Below are 15,803 nucleotides of genomic sequence, written 5' to 3' on the forward strand. Positions count from 1 at the left end.
TCGTGAGGTTGAGAGGCGTTTTGGGAGCTTGTTGGGTTCAGGCAGCTTTGTCGGCAAGTCCCTCACGTCCTGCAGCTCACGATGACACCCTAACCAGGGCTGCCTGCACCTCTGCCCCACCATGAACACTAGCAGGCACTTCCTTACTGCCTTCCCCAGCTCCCTGTTCACTGCCTTGAAGGTGGCAGACCTCCACCCACTGCCCGAGTTCTGCAACTCTTCACCACTCTGGCTTAGACAACCCCTGTTTGTCCCTTCCTGCCTCTTGGCTAGACCTATCCACCTCTCTGTGGGCCTTCCCAAGCCCATGCAAACTGCAACTACTGTTATTTTTTTCTATCTTTTCTTAACCTCAAAACAGATCAGGCAATCTCTCCTCCAAACCAGGGAACTGCTCCCAGTGTTTTGTGCAGCAAAAGGATTTATTCTTACACTGCACGAAACCAAACAGATGCTTCAACACAGGATATGGCCAAAATCGTAATTTTTCTGCTTTGCCTCGACAACCTAACATTTATTCCCATATTCTTGTGAGGCTGGTATGTAAACAACAGGGAGTGACTTGCTGTGCTCAGGAGACCTTAGAATAAGAGTTGTATTTCTCAGCCCTCACGGATCCAGCAAGTCATTCTCCTGAGGTTCAAAGAGTTTCTGAAGCTCATAATTTAGAAATCCAAGGAATAAAATAGGTTGCTGGAGATCTTTACCAACAGAAAAGTAGATAGAAACTGTTCTGTTATTTAATAATTCAAATCCCAGATGCTTAATTAAACAGAAATGCTACACTGCAAAAAGAATAAGAAATTATGTATCCCCTTAGCTAATTTTGCTGATTAACATGGAAGACTTTTTATGCTCTGTAGGTGTTCAGTCCAAGTCAAACTTTTGAAGATGGATTTAATACTCCACAGGTAAATATCACGTAACAAAATGCTGCTCACATGAAAGGGGTGATGCAGCACCTTGTCAGCATCTCTGTGCTGCATGGCACCATTTCACAGAATACACAGAGGAAACGATGCTCAGCAGAGCATTTTAACAGAACATTCAGTATCTATTCAGACCAGACCAAACCTCAAGAAAACAAATGGTTTGCTCAGCTCCTTATGCCTGCTATTTTGCCTGTTTGCAGATTAAATCTGAAAGCATCCACAGCATGTGGAGGAAACAGAAGTCTCTCCCAATGCTCTGCCCTTGAGCTACAAAATATCTTCTGAGGGAAGAGCTGCAAGTGCTCATTCAAGTCCACCTCATGGCTACAGCTCATCATAACCTTCAGACTTTTAATCCAGAGTTATGATGCTTCACCAGCTACCACCAAGGTCTCTTCAGGTGGAAGCAAAGCAGGGTGTGCACAGGACAGGCTCAAGAGATACCCGCTTTGTTCTCCAAGGACAGTTCTGTCTGATGTAGACTTGTGAGTAGGCAGGTACCTCACCAGTGAGATCACACACTATGAGAACTACGATGGCAATACCTGACGTTGTGCTGTCACTTCACAGAAACAATTCGCAATAGCTTGGAGTTTTCCCAGAGTACTAGCGCATGTCTCCTCCTCCGGGGTTAGCTGGGGACCCCATCAAATGCCAGCAGCCATCAAACCAACCCCCAGTCCATAACTGCAGCTCAGCAGCAAGCACTACTAAGTCAAATTCATTCAGTGGTCTCCCCCTTCCCAGTTCATCACGCTACAGCAGGCTCTGTCAATCCCTTCACGATTCTTTTGGGATTGAATGCTGAATACCAAATAACTTCTTCCCAAAGAGTCGTACTTTATAGATAGATGTTCCCCACCCGCCAAGTCTTGTACTGGTGGCACTAATACTTCCAAACCAAGTATTACAGAAGACATCAGCCACATATTTTCTGAAGATCACAATCTCTCTAAATTGCCAGCTGTCTATGCAGACCACTCCAGAGCTATCTGAGTATGTTAAGTACAGATGACAGACCTGATAACAGTGTCTGGGTGTGCCTGAAAGGTTAAATTCTATCTGCATCCTGTTACTTTTTGTAATTTCATGCCTTTTTGGAGTCTTTCTATGTCACAACAATCAATTGCTAGACAGCTTGTATCACAGGCTCACAACCTTACAGCAGAAAATCTTCTAAATGCTTTTTTGGAGTGACCAGGTGCCTGGAGACATGCTACAGTGGATGCTTTAGTTGCCCTTTAAGTAAGAAGAACAGTTAAAGCAAAAAGTATGGGATTCCCACTACAGCGATGTTCATTAACATCCTTTTAACTTGGGTTGGGTGGGTCTTTGTTCCAGATATTGTGTATCAGACTCATCATAAGGCTTTGTGCTTCCAGCAGTGCAAATAACAGATCCCTATTCAAAAGCTCCTCCATTTGCAAGATGAGCAAGTATTTGTTTCCCAAACCAGAATCAGCCTTATACTATTACAGCCTTTTCTGTTTTCCAGTGTACCCCTCAAAAATATATTGAAGGAAGCTCAAACATGCTCATTTTCATACTAATACGACCAATTCTTAAAAAAAGCCCCAAAGCAACAACGAAACAAAATGCCTAATAAACCTGAAGATTTCACTTTAATAATTATTTAATGCTCACTTCAAAAACTCCCTCTCAAATAAGTGGGCAAAACAGAGGAGCTGCAGAGCCCCTTGCTGTTACCAAATCTGTATTTTCCAGGCACATGGTGCTATCTGGGTTTGTTCACAGTGAACCCTTCTCCACCCTCTGTTCTTGGCCCACCCAGTGGGCAGTGACATCCCAGTCCCAATCCTTCCTCTACCTGTGACTGGAGCCAAGCCCCACTGGCAAGCAGACACTTGGAAAGCTGAATTAACAGGCACTCGCAAATAGAACACTATTTCATTAAGAAACTTTTAAATGAAACAAATAAGCAAACAAACAAAAAACAAGGCTTGCACTTAATGATGAAGTGCAAGCCAACTGAATTAGTGTCAAAACATGCCATAAGCTAAAGTACATGAACATCAGCATCCCTGCATCCCTAGCAGGCTCTGAATGAAGAACTCCAGCAGCTTGTACTGCAGCAGACCCTCCCATCTCACACCTCTTTGGGACTCTTGTAGAGGAGCAGGCAGAAGCCAAGATGTGCCCAGCCTTGCCTGTTCTCACTGAGCGTGCAGGTACCTGCTCCTGTGGTGCTGTAGGCACAGGCCGAGAGGCACAGAGACATCCCTCCCCTGGATGTGACTGAGGTGTGACTTCCAGCAGAGGAGCAGTGTCTGCCGGGAGGGTAAGATCTCTGCTGCAGCCCGTGGCTCAGTGAACTCCTGTACAGACAGCACTGAGCACTCCCAGGTTTTTCAAGAACAGTATTTCACCGTGTCCAGCAAAAGGTACACAATACAGGCCCCAAGCAAGGCACAGCGTGACTTACAGCTGACTTCAGTGGGCTTTAGTTTGATCCGTAAATCCTCTAGACACTTCACAAGAGTGTTGCTCAGCTCCCGCTGCCTTCGGCCTCACAAGAGGTAGACATAAATACTTAGCATTAGCATAGCTCCCCATGACTCATATTTTCTCCTTTTAAATATAGCATCCCATAAATGTGGATACATTCTGAGCAATAAAACTCATATTGTTACTGTTCACCATACAAACAAAAAAAATTCCTCCTGCCAGATTTGCGACAGCTTCCTCCCCCAAAAGCAAAGCACTGGTGCCCCATAGGCCATGATGGAGTGAAGGCAGCTCTTCTCCATCAGGGAGCCCAGGCAGCACAGGAACACAGCACGGTGGCAGCAGATGGGCAGAAGGCTTCATGTCAACCCAGCCACTCATACCAACTTTATTAAATGCAGCAGAGCTGGCTCTGGGCATGGGAAGAGCAGAGATTTGCCCAGAGGAACAGAGTTTCAATAGCTGTGAAGTAGCCTGTGCCAGCAGCAGGGAAGCCAGGCTTGTTGAAAAAGCAGTAGTGGAATCTGTAGATGGAGGATGCTCTCCATTCCCCACCTTCCCCCAGATATATATCACTTTCCTCCCTTCATCACCAGGCTTGAGCTTTTCTCCTCAGAAAAGCCAACCCCCACCTTTTCTAGCCAAAGAAATGCCCTGAGCTGTCTCAGAAGCACTGAGGAGGAATGTGATGGGAAGAGCATAGATCATAGCTTGGTGGTTTTCATGGAAATTGAAACCCAGTTTCAGCACCCTCCTGCCTGTCCTGTTGCAGACTTTCCTGTATGATCCTGCATGCTGTGTTTAGGTTTACTGAATACTCCAGTTCCCTAGCTGTCCAAGTGAGATAGTCGGCCCCTATCTCACAGATGTTGCATAATAAACAGATTTTGCATTACAAGCATTACAGGAATGCTTTAAAAATTGCACAAGTACCAAGACTAATCCATCACTGCTCGAAAAGAAACTGAAGACTGATAGCAAATTAAAGTCTTACCTACACAAACATAAATACTAGAGTATGCAAAGCTGTTTTCTTAGTTTATCTGTTTCTTCTGATAACTATGTTTGCCCCAGTGACTCAAACTGTCCCCGTCACAAGTTTTTTGAATTCAATGCACCAAATTGTGTCTGTCTGCAGTGATGGCCAAAACATCAGTCATCCTCCCAGCTGTCCTAAAGACATAGCTGAAAATACATGCTCACATCGATCCTGCTGTCAGGTGACTGAAGTGTAGACATTTTTACATCTTGCACCTCTCTAGTCAGATTACCCATGAGAACCTATTTTCCACAGTATTTTTCAAATTGTTTCTTCAACCTCCTTATTTAATATCTGGTATGAGTGGAGTGGCAGAGCTGCCATGCTCATCCCAGAAACTGTCATTTTAAAGACATGACAACAGAAGCCTATTCTTAAAGCTTCCAGGAGTATGTGTGGCTTAAAAAGCTGATTCCCGTTTAAAATAATGACTAAGACTCTTAGGAATCTAACTCCCAAGTCACACAGATAGTTTTGAATATGTTAGCCTTTTAGAGTAATTATGCCATAAAAGTTCCAGTCAAAAGATGATAAGCGTTACGAATATATGCTGACGGGTGAGCCTGTAAGTGAAAGACCTTCTTGCTTTATTTACACTCCAGTAGATCAGAAAGCACACCAACACTTATTTTCACATACAAGAGTAGCAGACCTGACCCCAAGAGATATTTTGTGAAATTAACCCACAGCCCAAGGAGCAGGTTTATTGTAAACTGGCTGCAAGCTGATGCAGTTTTAGTCATTTTCACTGAAGGTGATGGAAACTTGGAGCAGCTGCTTGATCTTTAGTGGACTAACACCAGTCACTACATAAACCAGTGGTCTGGCCCACCATGTTTCACCATTACAGGTCACTGTTGAGATGCAAAATAGTCCTCAGGAAGTCCTCAGTGACACTCATCTCTAGAACAAGAACTAGGCAGATGCAGTCAGGAGTTGGCAATAATCAGAGAGAGCAGAGATCAGCAAACCATTTGGGGGCATTTCCCCCACCTTTGGGAAAATACATAGACTTTTCCCCCTCCATGAAATCAAGCACCTACTTCAGGTAGGTTTAGCAAGTTAATACAACACCACGAACATTCAAAAGAAAAGGCTTTGTATGAAACAACGGAATTTGCAGCAACAAAGAAGGCTTAGATAGCAGAGGGCTGAGGGGGATGAAGAAAGAATAAACCATTTCTAGCACATTGCATAAACTTATATCTGGTACTACACTTTCTAGAAGCAAACCTTCTGAAAGAGAAGGAAAGGAAGGCATTATGTTGTCTGGGAGAAGGTAAAGGGGTATCAGCACTCTTTTCAAGCAGCTCTATAGTAGCAGTAGAAGAAAGTGCAAGAAAGTAGTTCAAGCTCAAGCCCACCAATGGCAAACAAATTCTGGCCAGAAGAGCAGCAGCAGGAAGGGGAAATCCAACCCCAGAGTATCTCAGATGCCTTTGAAGTATCTCTGCATTTGCTGTATTTATGCTCCCAACACACCTCACAAAGAAGAGACTTCTACTACCCTATTTTAGAAAGCAGAAAAGTAGGCTCAACGAGATGCAGATTCACAGTTATGGGTATCTGTAAGAGTTGCTGACATTAGCCTGCCTGCCTGCCTTTAGGCAATGTGTGACAGAGAAGGTACCTGAGGACAGGTTTCCATCTCTTCAGCTAACTCCAGCCACTGGACTGGTTGCTCCAATGAAACTCATAGGTCTGTGCAACACTTACTGAAGAACTAGTGTCTGAAGCAGTAAAAAATAGCAGGAGAGTCAGTAATAAGTACTGTAAGTATAGACGACTATTTTGAAACATCATTAACCTGCCCCCACCTCTTCCCTCAATCATTATTTCAGGAGACATTTTTGTATGTTTCATCAGCTAAGAACAGGTGGCCAGTTTGCCATATCTATATGTAAGACTTCCATATGTATTACTCCTCCACTGACATTTTTTCACATATACGTGCATGCATGGATCAGCAATTGCTCCACTACATTCTCAAATGGAGAATAAGAGAGTTGTAAATCTCAAAAAAAAAAGTTTGCCAAAAAATCCAGCATCTGAAGTTACAGCTGTTCATTTCTCCTCTCTGTTCAGAAAGAGCCAGTTGTGACTTATTGCAGATGTTATTGAAATTGATGGACTTGCTCTAGATTTACACTGGATACAAACACTCCGGATGTGACCCACTGGAGAGCTGGACCTTTGTTTCCCCGTGGAGAAAAATACAGCCAGTGACAGTCAAGTAGAACAGGAAGGCTGTACTCCCCTCCCCACTAAGTATCTTCAAGTCCCTCTGTAGGCAACAACAGAGGAAAGAAGCAATAACTCCACCAAAGAGTGGGCTAACCATTCCTCCCATCTGCTAGTCCCACGCTCATTCTGTTTTCACTTGGACCAAATCCTCCCAACCCCTTCTGCTTTATATTTCATTAAGCTGGGGTGCCTCAGAAACCAAGAATAATATTGTTGAGCTTGGAAAGGTCACTTTCAAGGCACATTTCCATATCTTTTAACACTACTTCTCTTCCTCAGCCCTGTCTATAATACTGTCTTGGAAGCCATGAAAATGAATTCCATGTTTTCCATATTAAATCTAACCCTGATCTACTTATTTATGACAGTAAAAGCTTATGCAAACATTGTCACCATGCAAAACCACTCCCCTCTTCATTCCTGGGGATTCATGTTAACATTGGGCAGACTGATCCATCCTGATGAATTGACTTGCAGGCAGCCAGCAGGTCAGCAGGGATGCCCAACTTGACAACTGCAGGAGGTAGGCAGAGGCTTTTGGCATGAATCCAGCCACAAAAAATATTTCACACCCTAAGAGGGCAGATAAAAAGGAAAGGGCGGAAATGAAGCCAAACAGCTTTCCCCAAGGAGCCGTCCAGTACGAAGATCAGAAGAGAGCAGAGTTTCTGCCCCGATGGTCTCAAGAGTGAAACACCACCAGCAGCACACGGTGCAAGCTAAAGGGCCATGCAGGTCTTGGGTACAGGACACTGTTTCTGTCCACAGTTAAAGAGGAGCTCTAAGGAACCACAGCATGATGTCAATTATAATGATTCATCACATTTATTCACTTGTCCTTACATTGCCCTCATGTAACACTTTGCCAATGGCAACACCAGCTCACATACAGGACTCATCCTCCTCCTTCCAGTCCCCAAATGCCATGTCTTCTCCAGTGCCAAAAAATGTGTGGGGATAAAGAAAGACGTCCTCTCTAACCACCAGATGATACAGTTTTATTCCTCTCTTTTGTTAGCCTCAGGCCATTTAAGAAAAAAAACCAACACAACACCCAATGCAACCCATACCAAAACCTCCCCCCATGAAGAGGTCAAGCTTTGTTTCTGTAATTTTTAGTTCCTCTGCAAAAAAATTTCAAGCTTGTGAAAACACCCACCAAAGACTTCAAAATAAAAACTGCCTTTCACATAATTTCTGTAATTAGATGCTGGGCCAGCTCTGACCCTGCTGCAGCTGCTCTGGTTCAGGAGCCACACTGGTGGGGTGCTTGGCCGTCTGCAATCTGGGCTACACACTCTATCCTATGAGGTGTCTCCTGGAACGGAGGAAGAAAATCCGAGGAAGTCAAAAAAAATGACGCAGAACTATAATATGAAGAACACCTATTTTTCTTTGTGCACTATTAATTTTAAAAGGATGCTGTCAGCTTTGTATTTTCAAACTTCAGTACATAGAAAATCCTATCTCAATTAAGCAGTCCAAAGCTACGCTACTGAAAAGTAGGGTTTTCTTAATGCTATTACTTTATAAGTTCCTTGCTGCACCCTTGTTCTCCTAGTTTTCCTTAAATTAATAGACCCCATTTTTGTAATGCCCATAACAGTAACAGATTCAGAGCAACAGACAGGCACCTTTCATAAAGAAAAATAACAAGACCTGACCCATGCAGTTTTAGGCCTTTGAAATGCATCTCTCTTGTGCAGAAAGGGCCTGAGCTAACTGAATAATTTCATAGTGAAAATTCAGAAAGCACCTCTATATCTAGGTATGACTATAAAGTTGGTGTGCTTGTTCTTAGTACCAACTACTGTACAGTTTCCAGTTAAGACGTAAATAGGATGTTTCCAGTCAGTAACATCCCTTTAAGTCTGCCGCCTAAATCCAAACTCAGATGAATAAAGATACCAAAGGAATTGGTGGCTTCAGTTTTCACACTTTCCTAAAGTTGGGCAACTGATGTAGAAAATGTCAACTGATGGGTGCAGTAGGGCTGCAACTACCTGTGCTGAAAGAGAACCTCACACAGGGGTCATGACTCTGCCAGGTGCTTTCCTCTTCTAACAAAGCCTGTACTCCAAACTGCCATGGTGTAAAGTCTCGGTTTCCTGGATGAAGTGATCAGCTCGACAGGGAGGGTTTCTAGAGCAGCCAAGTGCAGGATGCTGAGACTGGTCCACACAAGGTCTCTTAACTTGCTCCTCAACTTGCAGCCAGCACAACTTTATCTTAGTTTCTCTGTCTGGGAAACAGGATTTTCTAAACACTGTTTCTACGGCTCTTGAGCCGTTTTAAAAACAGAACAAAAGTTACAAGTTTTCTTTCTAATGCCCTGCACTCCCAACACCTAAAAGTCCTTGTCCTTCGACTGTGGTTTAGCTAATTTTCTTAAAGCAGAGAAAAAGTAAAAACAGAAAAAAAGTACGTCCTCCTCTCCTTGTTTCTTTGTAGTGAAAGATAGCATCTGTATCTTTCTTTTAAAAGTCTAGCAAATAACTAAACACATGGATCTGGAAGCTTTCACAAAGTACTTAGTGGTCCAAGAGCAGTTTTAATGGAAGATAAGAAAACTTGCAACACACAGATCAGAGCACGCAAGGGGTAGGAAAGAAAAAGATTAGGGTGGCTCTAAATCTGCCGGTGGGGGGTACTCACAACAAAAATCTAACAAGCCCTCAATTTACAAAGCTCCCTCATTACATAGAGTAACCCCTTTCGCCACCACCCACCCAGAACACGACATGAAACCGACAGCGGTCCAACCACGGCTTTATGAAGTGATATTGGACCATTTTTCAAGCGTTCAACAGGGAAGGGAAGAGACCAAATCCCGCCGCTGCCGCGCACACAGCCCCCGTACCGTCCCAAGCCCGTCTGCGTCTGGCGTTGCTGAGAGCGGTGGCTCCGCGGCGACGGTCGGCGACAGCCCGTTCTTCCCGACCCGGATCCCCGGCCAGGGGAGGCGGCGGTACCCGGGGAGCGCTCCTCCCGGCTCGGGGGGGCTCATGCCAGAGCGGGGCACCGCACTGCTGCCAGAGTCGCTGGGGGAAGAGGAAGGGAGAGCGGGGAGAACCCCACCGCAGTTACCGCAGGGCGTCACAGCGAGACCACCCCGCCCGCGGGCTTTTCACGCGTGGAGCGCCGGAACTCCTGGCGGCGCCATCCCGCACCCCCGCGCTTGGCGGGGGCAGAAGCAAAACAAACTGCGACTTATTGGGTTGCTGTTTCCCCCCACTACTGAAAGCGCCACCCAATGCCGACCCTCCACCCCCCGTCTCCGAAGCCCCGCTCACCCGGGGCCGCGCCCTCAGCGCCCGCCCAGAGGCGCCAGCGGCCGGGCAGCGCCGCCGGCCCCCGCCCGCTCCCGCCCGCCCCGGCGGCCGCGGCCGGGAAGCCTGCACCCAGCCATCGCTTATATCGCTGCGGCGGCTGCTATAAATAGCCTGGCTCCGCCGCCGGGGGCCGGCCCGGGTGCCGCGGGAGGGGGTTTCTCGGCTGTGGGGACCCACCATCACCTGCGGCTCGGTGGCGGCGGCGTGTTTCTCACTTTTGACTCATTGTCACGCCGCTCTCCGGCGGGCGCGAGGCGGTGGCGCGGCTCCCGCGGGGACGGGGCCCGCCGACCCCCGGCGCGGCAATGGGCCCGTCCGCCGCCGCGTTAAGGTGGACCGCGGCGGCGGGAGCGGGCGGCGGCACCTTAAGCTGCTCCGGCGGGTGGGCGGCCGGTGCCTCGCCTCGCCTCTCCCTGCCCGGGATCCCGGAGGTTTAAGGCTGAAAGGGAGCTGACAGAGTCTGCGGGCCGCGGGGTCTGTGCCGCCGCCAGCGAACGAGGAAGAGGAGGAGAGGGAACAACCGCGCCTCTGCGGGTGCTGCTTGATGGACGGGACAGCAACCGTAGGGCGCGAGGTTGTACGAATGCAGTTCATGCCACGTGAACACGGCGCACACGATGCCATTAAGAACCAGCTACTATATGCCCACGCGCACATATATATTCATACTATATAGGAGGAAGCTTTATCAACTTGCAGCACAATAGCAGAAATTGTGTTTACTGTACTAGGGCTTATCCTAGTTGGGACTTCAAGGAACACGCGGGCAGTGGTAACTTTTCCTACCTCGCCTTTGTGCCCTTGGCACTGGGGAACAGAATCAAAGCAGCGCTTCACATCTCTCGTGCAGACTCCTTTGCCACCTCACACCTTCTCTTTGCAGCCGACAGGAGCAGAAGTCCTGCTTTTGGGCATGCATTTGTTTATTTACACATGCTGCCCTCACAGAGAATGCAGGCAGTAGCTGCGTGAGAACATCCATGCCAGTAAGGACTGGTGGGTCTGGCTGTGAGCATCTTGGGCACAATCCTGCAGCATGCTCAGGCACATCCCAAGTGCCCAGAGCATCTCAGGGGGCTGCATTTAGGCACTGGTTGATTTACCTTGCTGGGTCAGGGTGCACCTCTGTGCTGGTTTACAAAACAGGTGTATATGACCTGAATTGGTTCTTACAGGCAAATGAATGCCCCAGTGCATTTTCCTGTGCAAAATCAGCATTATGCACACCCCAGTACTCCCTGAAAATGTCTGCCCATGACAGTCTGGCACTGCACTGTGGCCCACGCAAAATGAGAGATCCTCTATGTTCTCTTTTCTACATAAGTAAGAGGCAGAGAGGAGCACACTGCCATTTTACAAACAAGATACATCAGTCTCTGCCTCAAAATTGGTCCAGCGGCATGGAGGAGCTGAGAACAGACCCCACAGCAAGTGGCCGCAGCATGCTTGGCCACAGTGCCTGTGCCAGCTTGCTTTGCAAAGGCCTCACTAACCTCACCCTCTCTGGAGACGCAGGGGACGTGTCCAAGAGAACCCTTTCAGGCTTTCCCAACCAAACCACTGGATAAAGGTGTTTTCTTCACGTGAATCAACAGATGGGTTTTGTACGGCACCCATTTCTCAACAGGAGTCACAGGGTTGCATATGAACTTGGTGCAAATCTCGGCTCCTCTGTTGGCTGCAAATTTTCCTTCCAGGACAAAATGGTCTTCTTGGTTTCCCAAGGGCAGACTTCGTGCAGCACAGTGATGGAGGTGGCTGGCTATGAAGAATTTGGGGTATTTTGCCATGAGTTCATCTTGCTGCTAGCAAGGGCAGCATTGGCAAAGCTGTGGGTAAGCAGTACCCATTAGTGAGTCTCAAAACACAGCAGGTTGTTTATACACATTTATACACTTGGAGGTGTGAAAACGTTGTCACTAAATGCTGGGAACACAGCAATCCTGGGAACAAGTAGGCCAAAGGTTTCAGGTTTAGATCTTTAAATCTGAGCATCCAGCTTTATACTTGGGCGTCTTAAAGAGACCACCCTTCAGAGCAGGCATACTTCTGTTTCTGTGGAAAAGCTGTATTTCCAAACCAAGCCTAATATTCACACACCCAAACGTGAAAATCTGTGGTGCATTTCATACCAAAGTTGGTAAGATTTGAGAGGAAAAGCCTGTGGCCTGGCTCCTGTACATCAGGTCTCTGTGGTATTCCTCAGTTCTCAATAGTCTTCCTGTCCGTAAGACGTACTAAAATTATGTAAGGAGGAAAGCCAAAAACTCCTCTTTCAATTCCAGCCAGTATCTGGAACACCATTAAATTTCCTGTAGTGCATATTAGTTAACAACATTGCTAAAGGAGAATTGCTGCTGTGGTTGTGTGCTTATACAATACAACTCCTATTCAAGTGCATTTTTGTTTCCTGCTGAGTCACCTCAAGGAGCCCTCAAACAAAACTTCACGTTCGGTTTGACAGGAGAGGTGGTGGCATGCAGAGCCCCTCCTTTAACAGCCCTCCCCAGGGGGATGTGAGTCCAGAATGGGCAACACTTCAAACTGTGGTACTAAATGCAAAACTAAAAGGAAAAAGTGCCTTAAAATTTCAGCCGGCGTTTCCCCCCATACAGCTTTAAGCACGCAGCATTTCCAGTCTGTTTCAGCTTCACTTAATAAAGTGACCGTACAGTCTCTGAACTGCTCAGGTCAGAATATACTTCAGGCCAACTGTCTCTAAAGAAGAGATCACATTATTTATATAGCATAATATTTCACTATTAGGGCTAGATGAATGTGGTTGTTTATTATCCCATGTTAAAGCTGAGTGGGTTAACACAGCATGAGCCTCTCGGCTTGTTTTGCTGGCAGCTGCCTTTTGGGCTGGCTGAGGAGCTTCCCTTGCCCTCTCTTGGCATGCCGCACGCAAGCCAAGGTCTGCAGTGGGTGGCTGCAAGCACAGAGGCTTGCATAGCATGGCCGCAAGGCAGGGACTGTTTGCACAAAAAAAGCAATGTTTTCTCTGCAGGAACAGTGAAATGGGTGAGATTTTTGTCTGCAGAAGTTTTTGCCTGTGCCACGTAGCCGGGGAACAGAGGTCAGTGTAGAGAAGGCAGTGAGTGGAGATAGGATCTGAGGGCATGTGGTGGCCCTCCCAGGAGCTAACCCAAGGCACTGCTGGCACTGCCTGGAGGGCCGCTGGGTTGTGCTGGAGCGGGGAGCTGTATTTGACTGCATCCTGCAGAGATGCATGCGCTATCCCACACTGGGTCAGATCTTGCTAGAGTGGAGCCCTGCAGGCTTGACCTTTGGTGTTGAACTGGGAGAAGAGCACAGGGAGACCAAAGCCTAAGCCCTGCCTGATGGCTCAGTCTCAAATGAACTGTAAAGGAAAAAGTTGAGGTGCTTCTATGATGGGCCAGATGGCTCCAAATCTGCATGAAACCAATACAATAGCTTTGCTGTCACTGGAAGTCTAGTCAGTCAGAGGTAGCAGATCACTCCTTTAGGCTATGGATGAGGAATATTGTTGTGCATCTATGGACTAGGAACAATGAAGCTATTAAAAAAACCCCAAAAACCAGCTGAGATTCCTTTTACTGAATTTATGTGTGGTGCTTGGCACAGACTACAATAAAGCTACTTAGCAGTAGAGGACATCTAGTGATATTCACATGCAACTACATAAACTTGATAAAAGTTCATGTGTGTCTGCTTAAGAGCCAGCGTGGCTAAAGACAGGTTGTGGTGTAGCAGTAGCAGCTGCAAGAGGGCTGGGACAGGCTCAGCAGCACCCTCTATAAACAGGTCACAAAATAAAAAAGTCTTCTAAAAGGTTTATATATAGAAAACATAGAGCAAAATCATAGACAGAAAGCTCTGGGGAGCTGGTGGTGATGCACATTTTAACAAGGAGACATTACAGGGAAGTGCATCACTTTTACTTCTACAGCAAAGACCCTCTAAGCAGGGATACAGAGATTAAAATCAGTAGTTTTCTTTCAGGAGTCTTTCAGGAGTCTTTTTATCTCAATTTGCCTTTCATGTGACACCCTGAACCCACACCATTACTCCTAATAAAACACAAGGAAAGCAAGCTTCTGCTAGTCAGATTAGATCCTCGGGAATAGCTGTGCAAACCTACAGTAGGACAAAGTTTGTGGCTTAGCTGCCCAAACTGGCTTCAGCTAAGCAAACAGGTCTGATAGAGGGTCTGAGTGGTACCTGGCAATTAAACAATGGCAGCAGACCAGGACTGGGAATAAACTCTGACCAGGCAAGCAGAACAACCATAGCATCAGCAAGTAGCCAGACAAGACTTTTATCTCTTACAGAATGATTTCTCTGGGCTGAATTACAGATTGAAGGCCTGATGTTGGACACTCTTGCAATGAGAACTGAGTATGAATTTGGTGTGCAGAGATACCTGCTTGTCCTGGTTTCAAAACTTGAAGGATGGTATTGAAAGGCCACAGGGACATGGAGAGAAAAAAAAAAAAACAGAGGAAAAGGCTGTATTAGCTAAGATGACTGCAATAACTGTTGGTTCTCGTGCCCTTCATGCATTTATGTTATTTATCAAAGGACTCTATATTTAGCAATCATAAGACCAGAGTGTGGAGCAGCCCCAGCTCCTTGCTGGTGAAGGCGCTCTCCGGAAGGCAACTTGTGGCTAGCAGAGGCTGGCACAGCCTTGAGAGCTTTTCAATATCTGCTGGTACAAGGCAGGAGTCATTTCTCCAGCACACTGAGTCATTGTAGGAAGGAGACCGAATCTTACCCAATTTCCGAAGGCAGCACAGCTCTAAGCTCTCTTGTGATGAAACAGAAACTGGCAGAGCACATGCTGTTATGTAGCAGGCAGGGAGGCCACTTGAGACATATTCAGGAGGTCTTCATATGAGCAGCCGTAAAGGACACTTCAGAGGCTGAAAGCTGCTGGTGTTGAGCAGCGAAGACACAATGCAGCTGCTTCAGTACTGGAGAGCTGCAAATTAATGTATGATGTGAGTTTCAAGGCAGAGGAGATGAGGAAATCAATGACCCAGACAGAAGGGGAGATAGTGCCAGATGAAGCTTGATGACGACATTTCCAGGCAATTTGTTCACAGTGCTGGGTGAGCTGCTTGTGGAGAGATGGAACAGATTAGAGATGACTACATATACTTTGCCCAAGAGCAAGATTGTGAGATTCACAGTTGCACGGACCTTGGTGGCTGTGCTGCCTCTATGCAGAAATATTAATAACTGTTTCTCTTAACTATCAAAGCATTAGCTCCAGCTGATTTTACCATTTCTGCATGTAAAAAGGCAATTACTTTCCCTCTTAGGGATTTCATCTGAGGGATGCACAATGTTACAGGCAGTTACATGTTCACTCACAAATACAGTCTGGTGAAGACGGCAGGCTCTCAGGGGAATTTGAACCTGAGGACACATGTCACTCAGAACACTTACAAAATTTATCTATGAAAATCTTATTCTAAGAAATACTGTAAAAAACATTTTGCTGCAAAGAGAATGACAAGGTTTTCTTATGTTGTGCTGGCAGTCCAGCAGCAGTTGTGGGGCACTAACCTGCAAAAATCTGATATTGAACACGAAGAAAAACTCGCTAATCTATCTTGTTATGTATTTAGTTATTGCACAGGTTTCTGGTTGGACACTGCCCACATGTCAAGAGCTAAGACAACAGAATTAAGCATGGGAGAAAAACAAATGGCCTGGATACTGGCTAAAGACAGGACATGGCAAGTGGAAAGTGAAGTAACTTTTAGCATTGTTTCAATTTTAATGATCTCAGTTCCA

The 15,803-nt window shown here is 46.4% G+C and overlaps 1 protein-coding gene across 14 annotated transcripts in view; it reads right to left on the minus strand.

Annotated features, from left to right (window-relative positions):
• Window positions 1–10,568, minus strand: part of MRAS (muscle RAS oncogene homolog) — a 41,857-nt gene extending 31,289 nt beyond the window's left edge. Inside the window, exons 1-2 of one of the 14 annotated variants that reach the window (XM_030486010.1) lie at window positions 10,191–10,568; window positions 9,542–9,710 (exon numbers count right to left, since the gene is read on the minus strand). The gene's annotated coding sequence lies outside the window, so the exon portion shown is untranslated. Of the gene's footprint in view, window positions 1–9,541; window positions 9,723–9,974 lie in introns of all 14 variants that reach the window. The other 13 variants (XM_030486005.1, XM_030486007.1, XM_030486011.1 and 10 more) reach the window with 13 other exon arrangements.
• Between the last annotated feature and the right edge of the window lie 5,235 nt (window positions 10,569–15,803).

The sequence above is a fragment of the Strigops habroptila genome, chromosome 5 (genome assembly GCF_004027225.2).
Source record: "Strigops habroptila isolate Jane chromosome 5, bStrHab1.2.pri, whole genome shotgun sequence".
In the NCBI taxonomy this organism is placed as follows: domain Eukaryota; kingdom Metazoa; phylum Chordata; class Aves; order Psittaciformes; family Psittacidae; genus Strigops; species Strigops habroptila.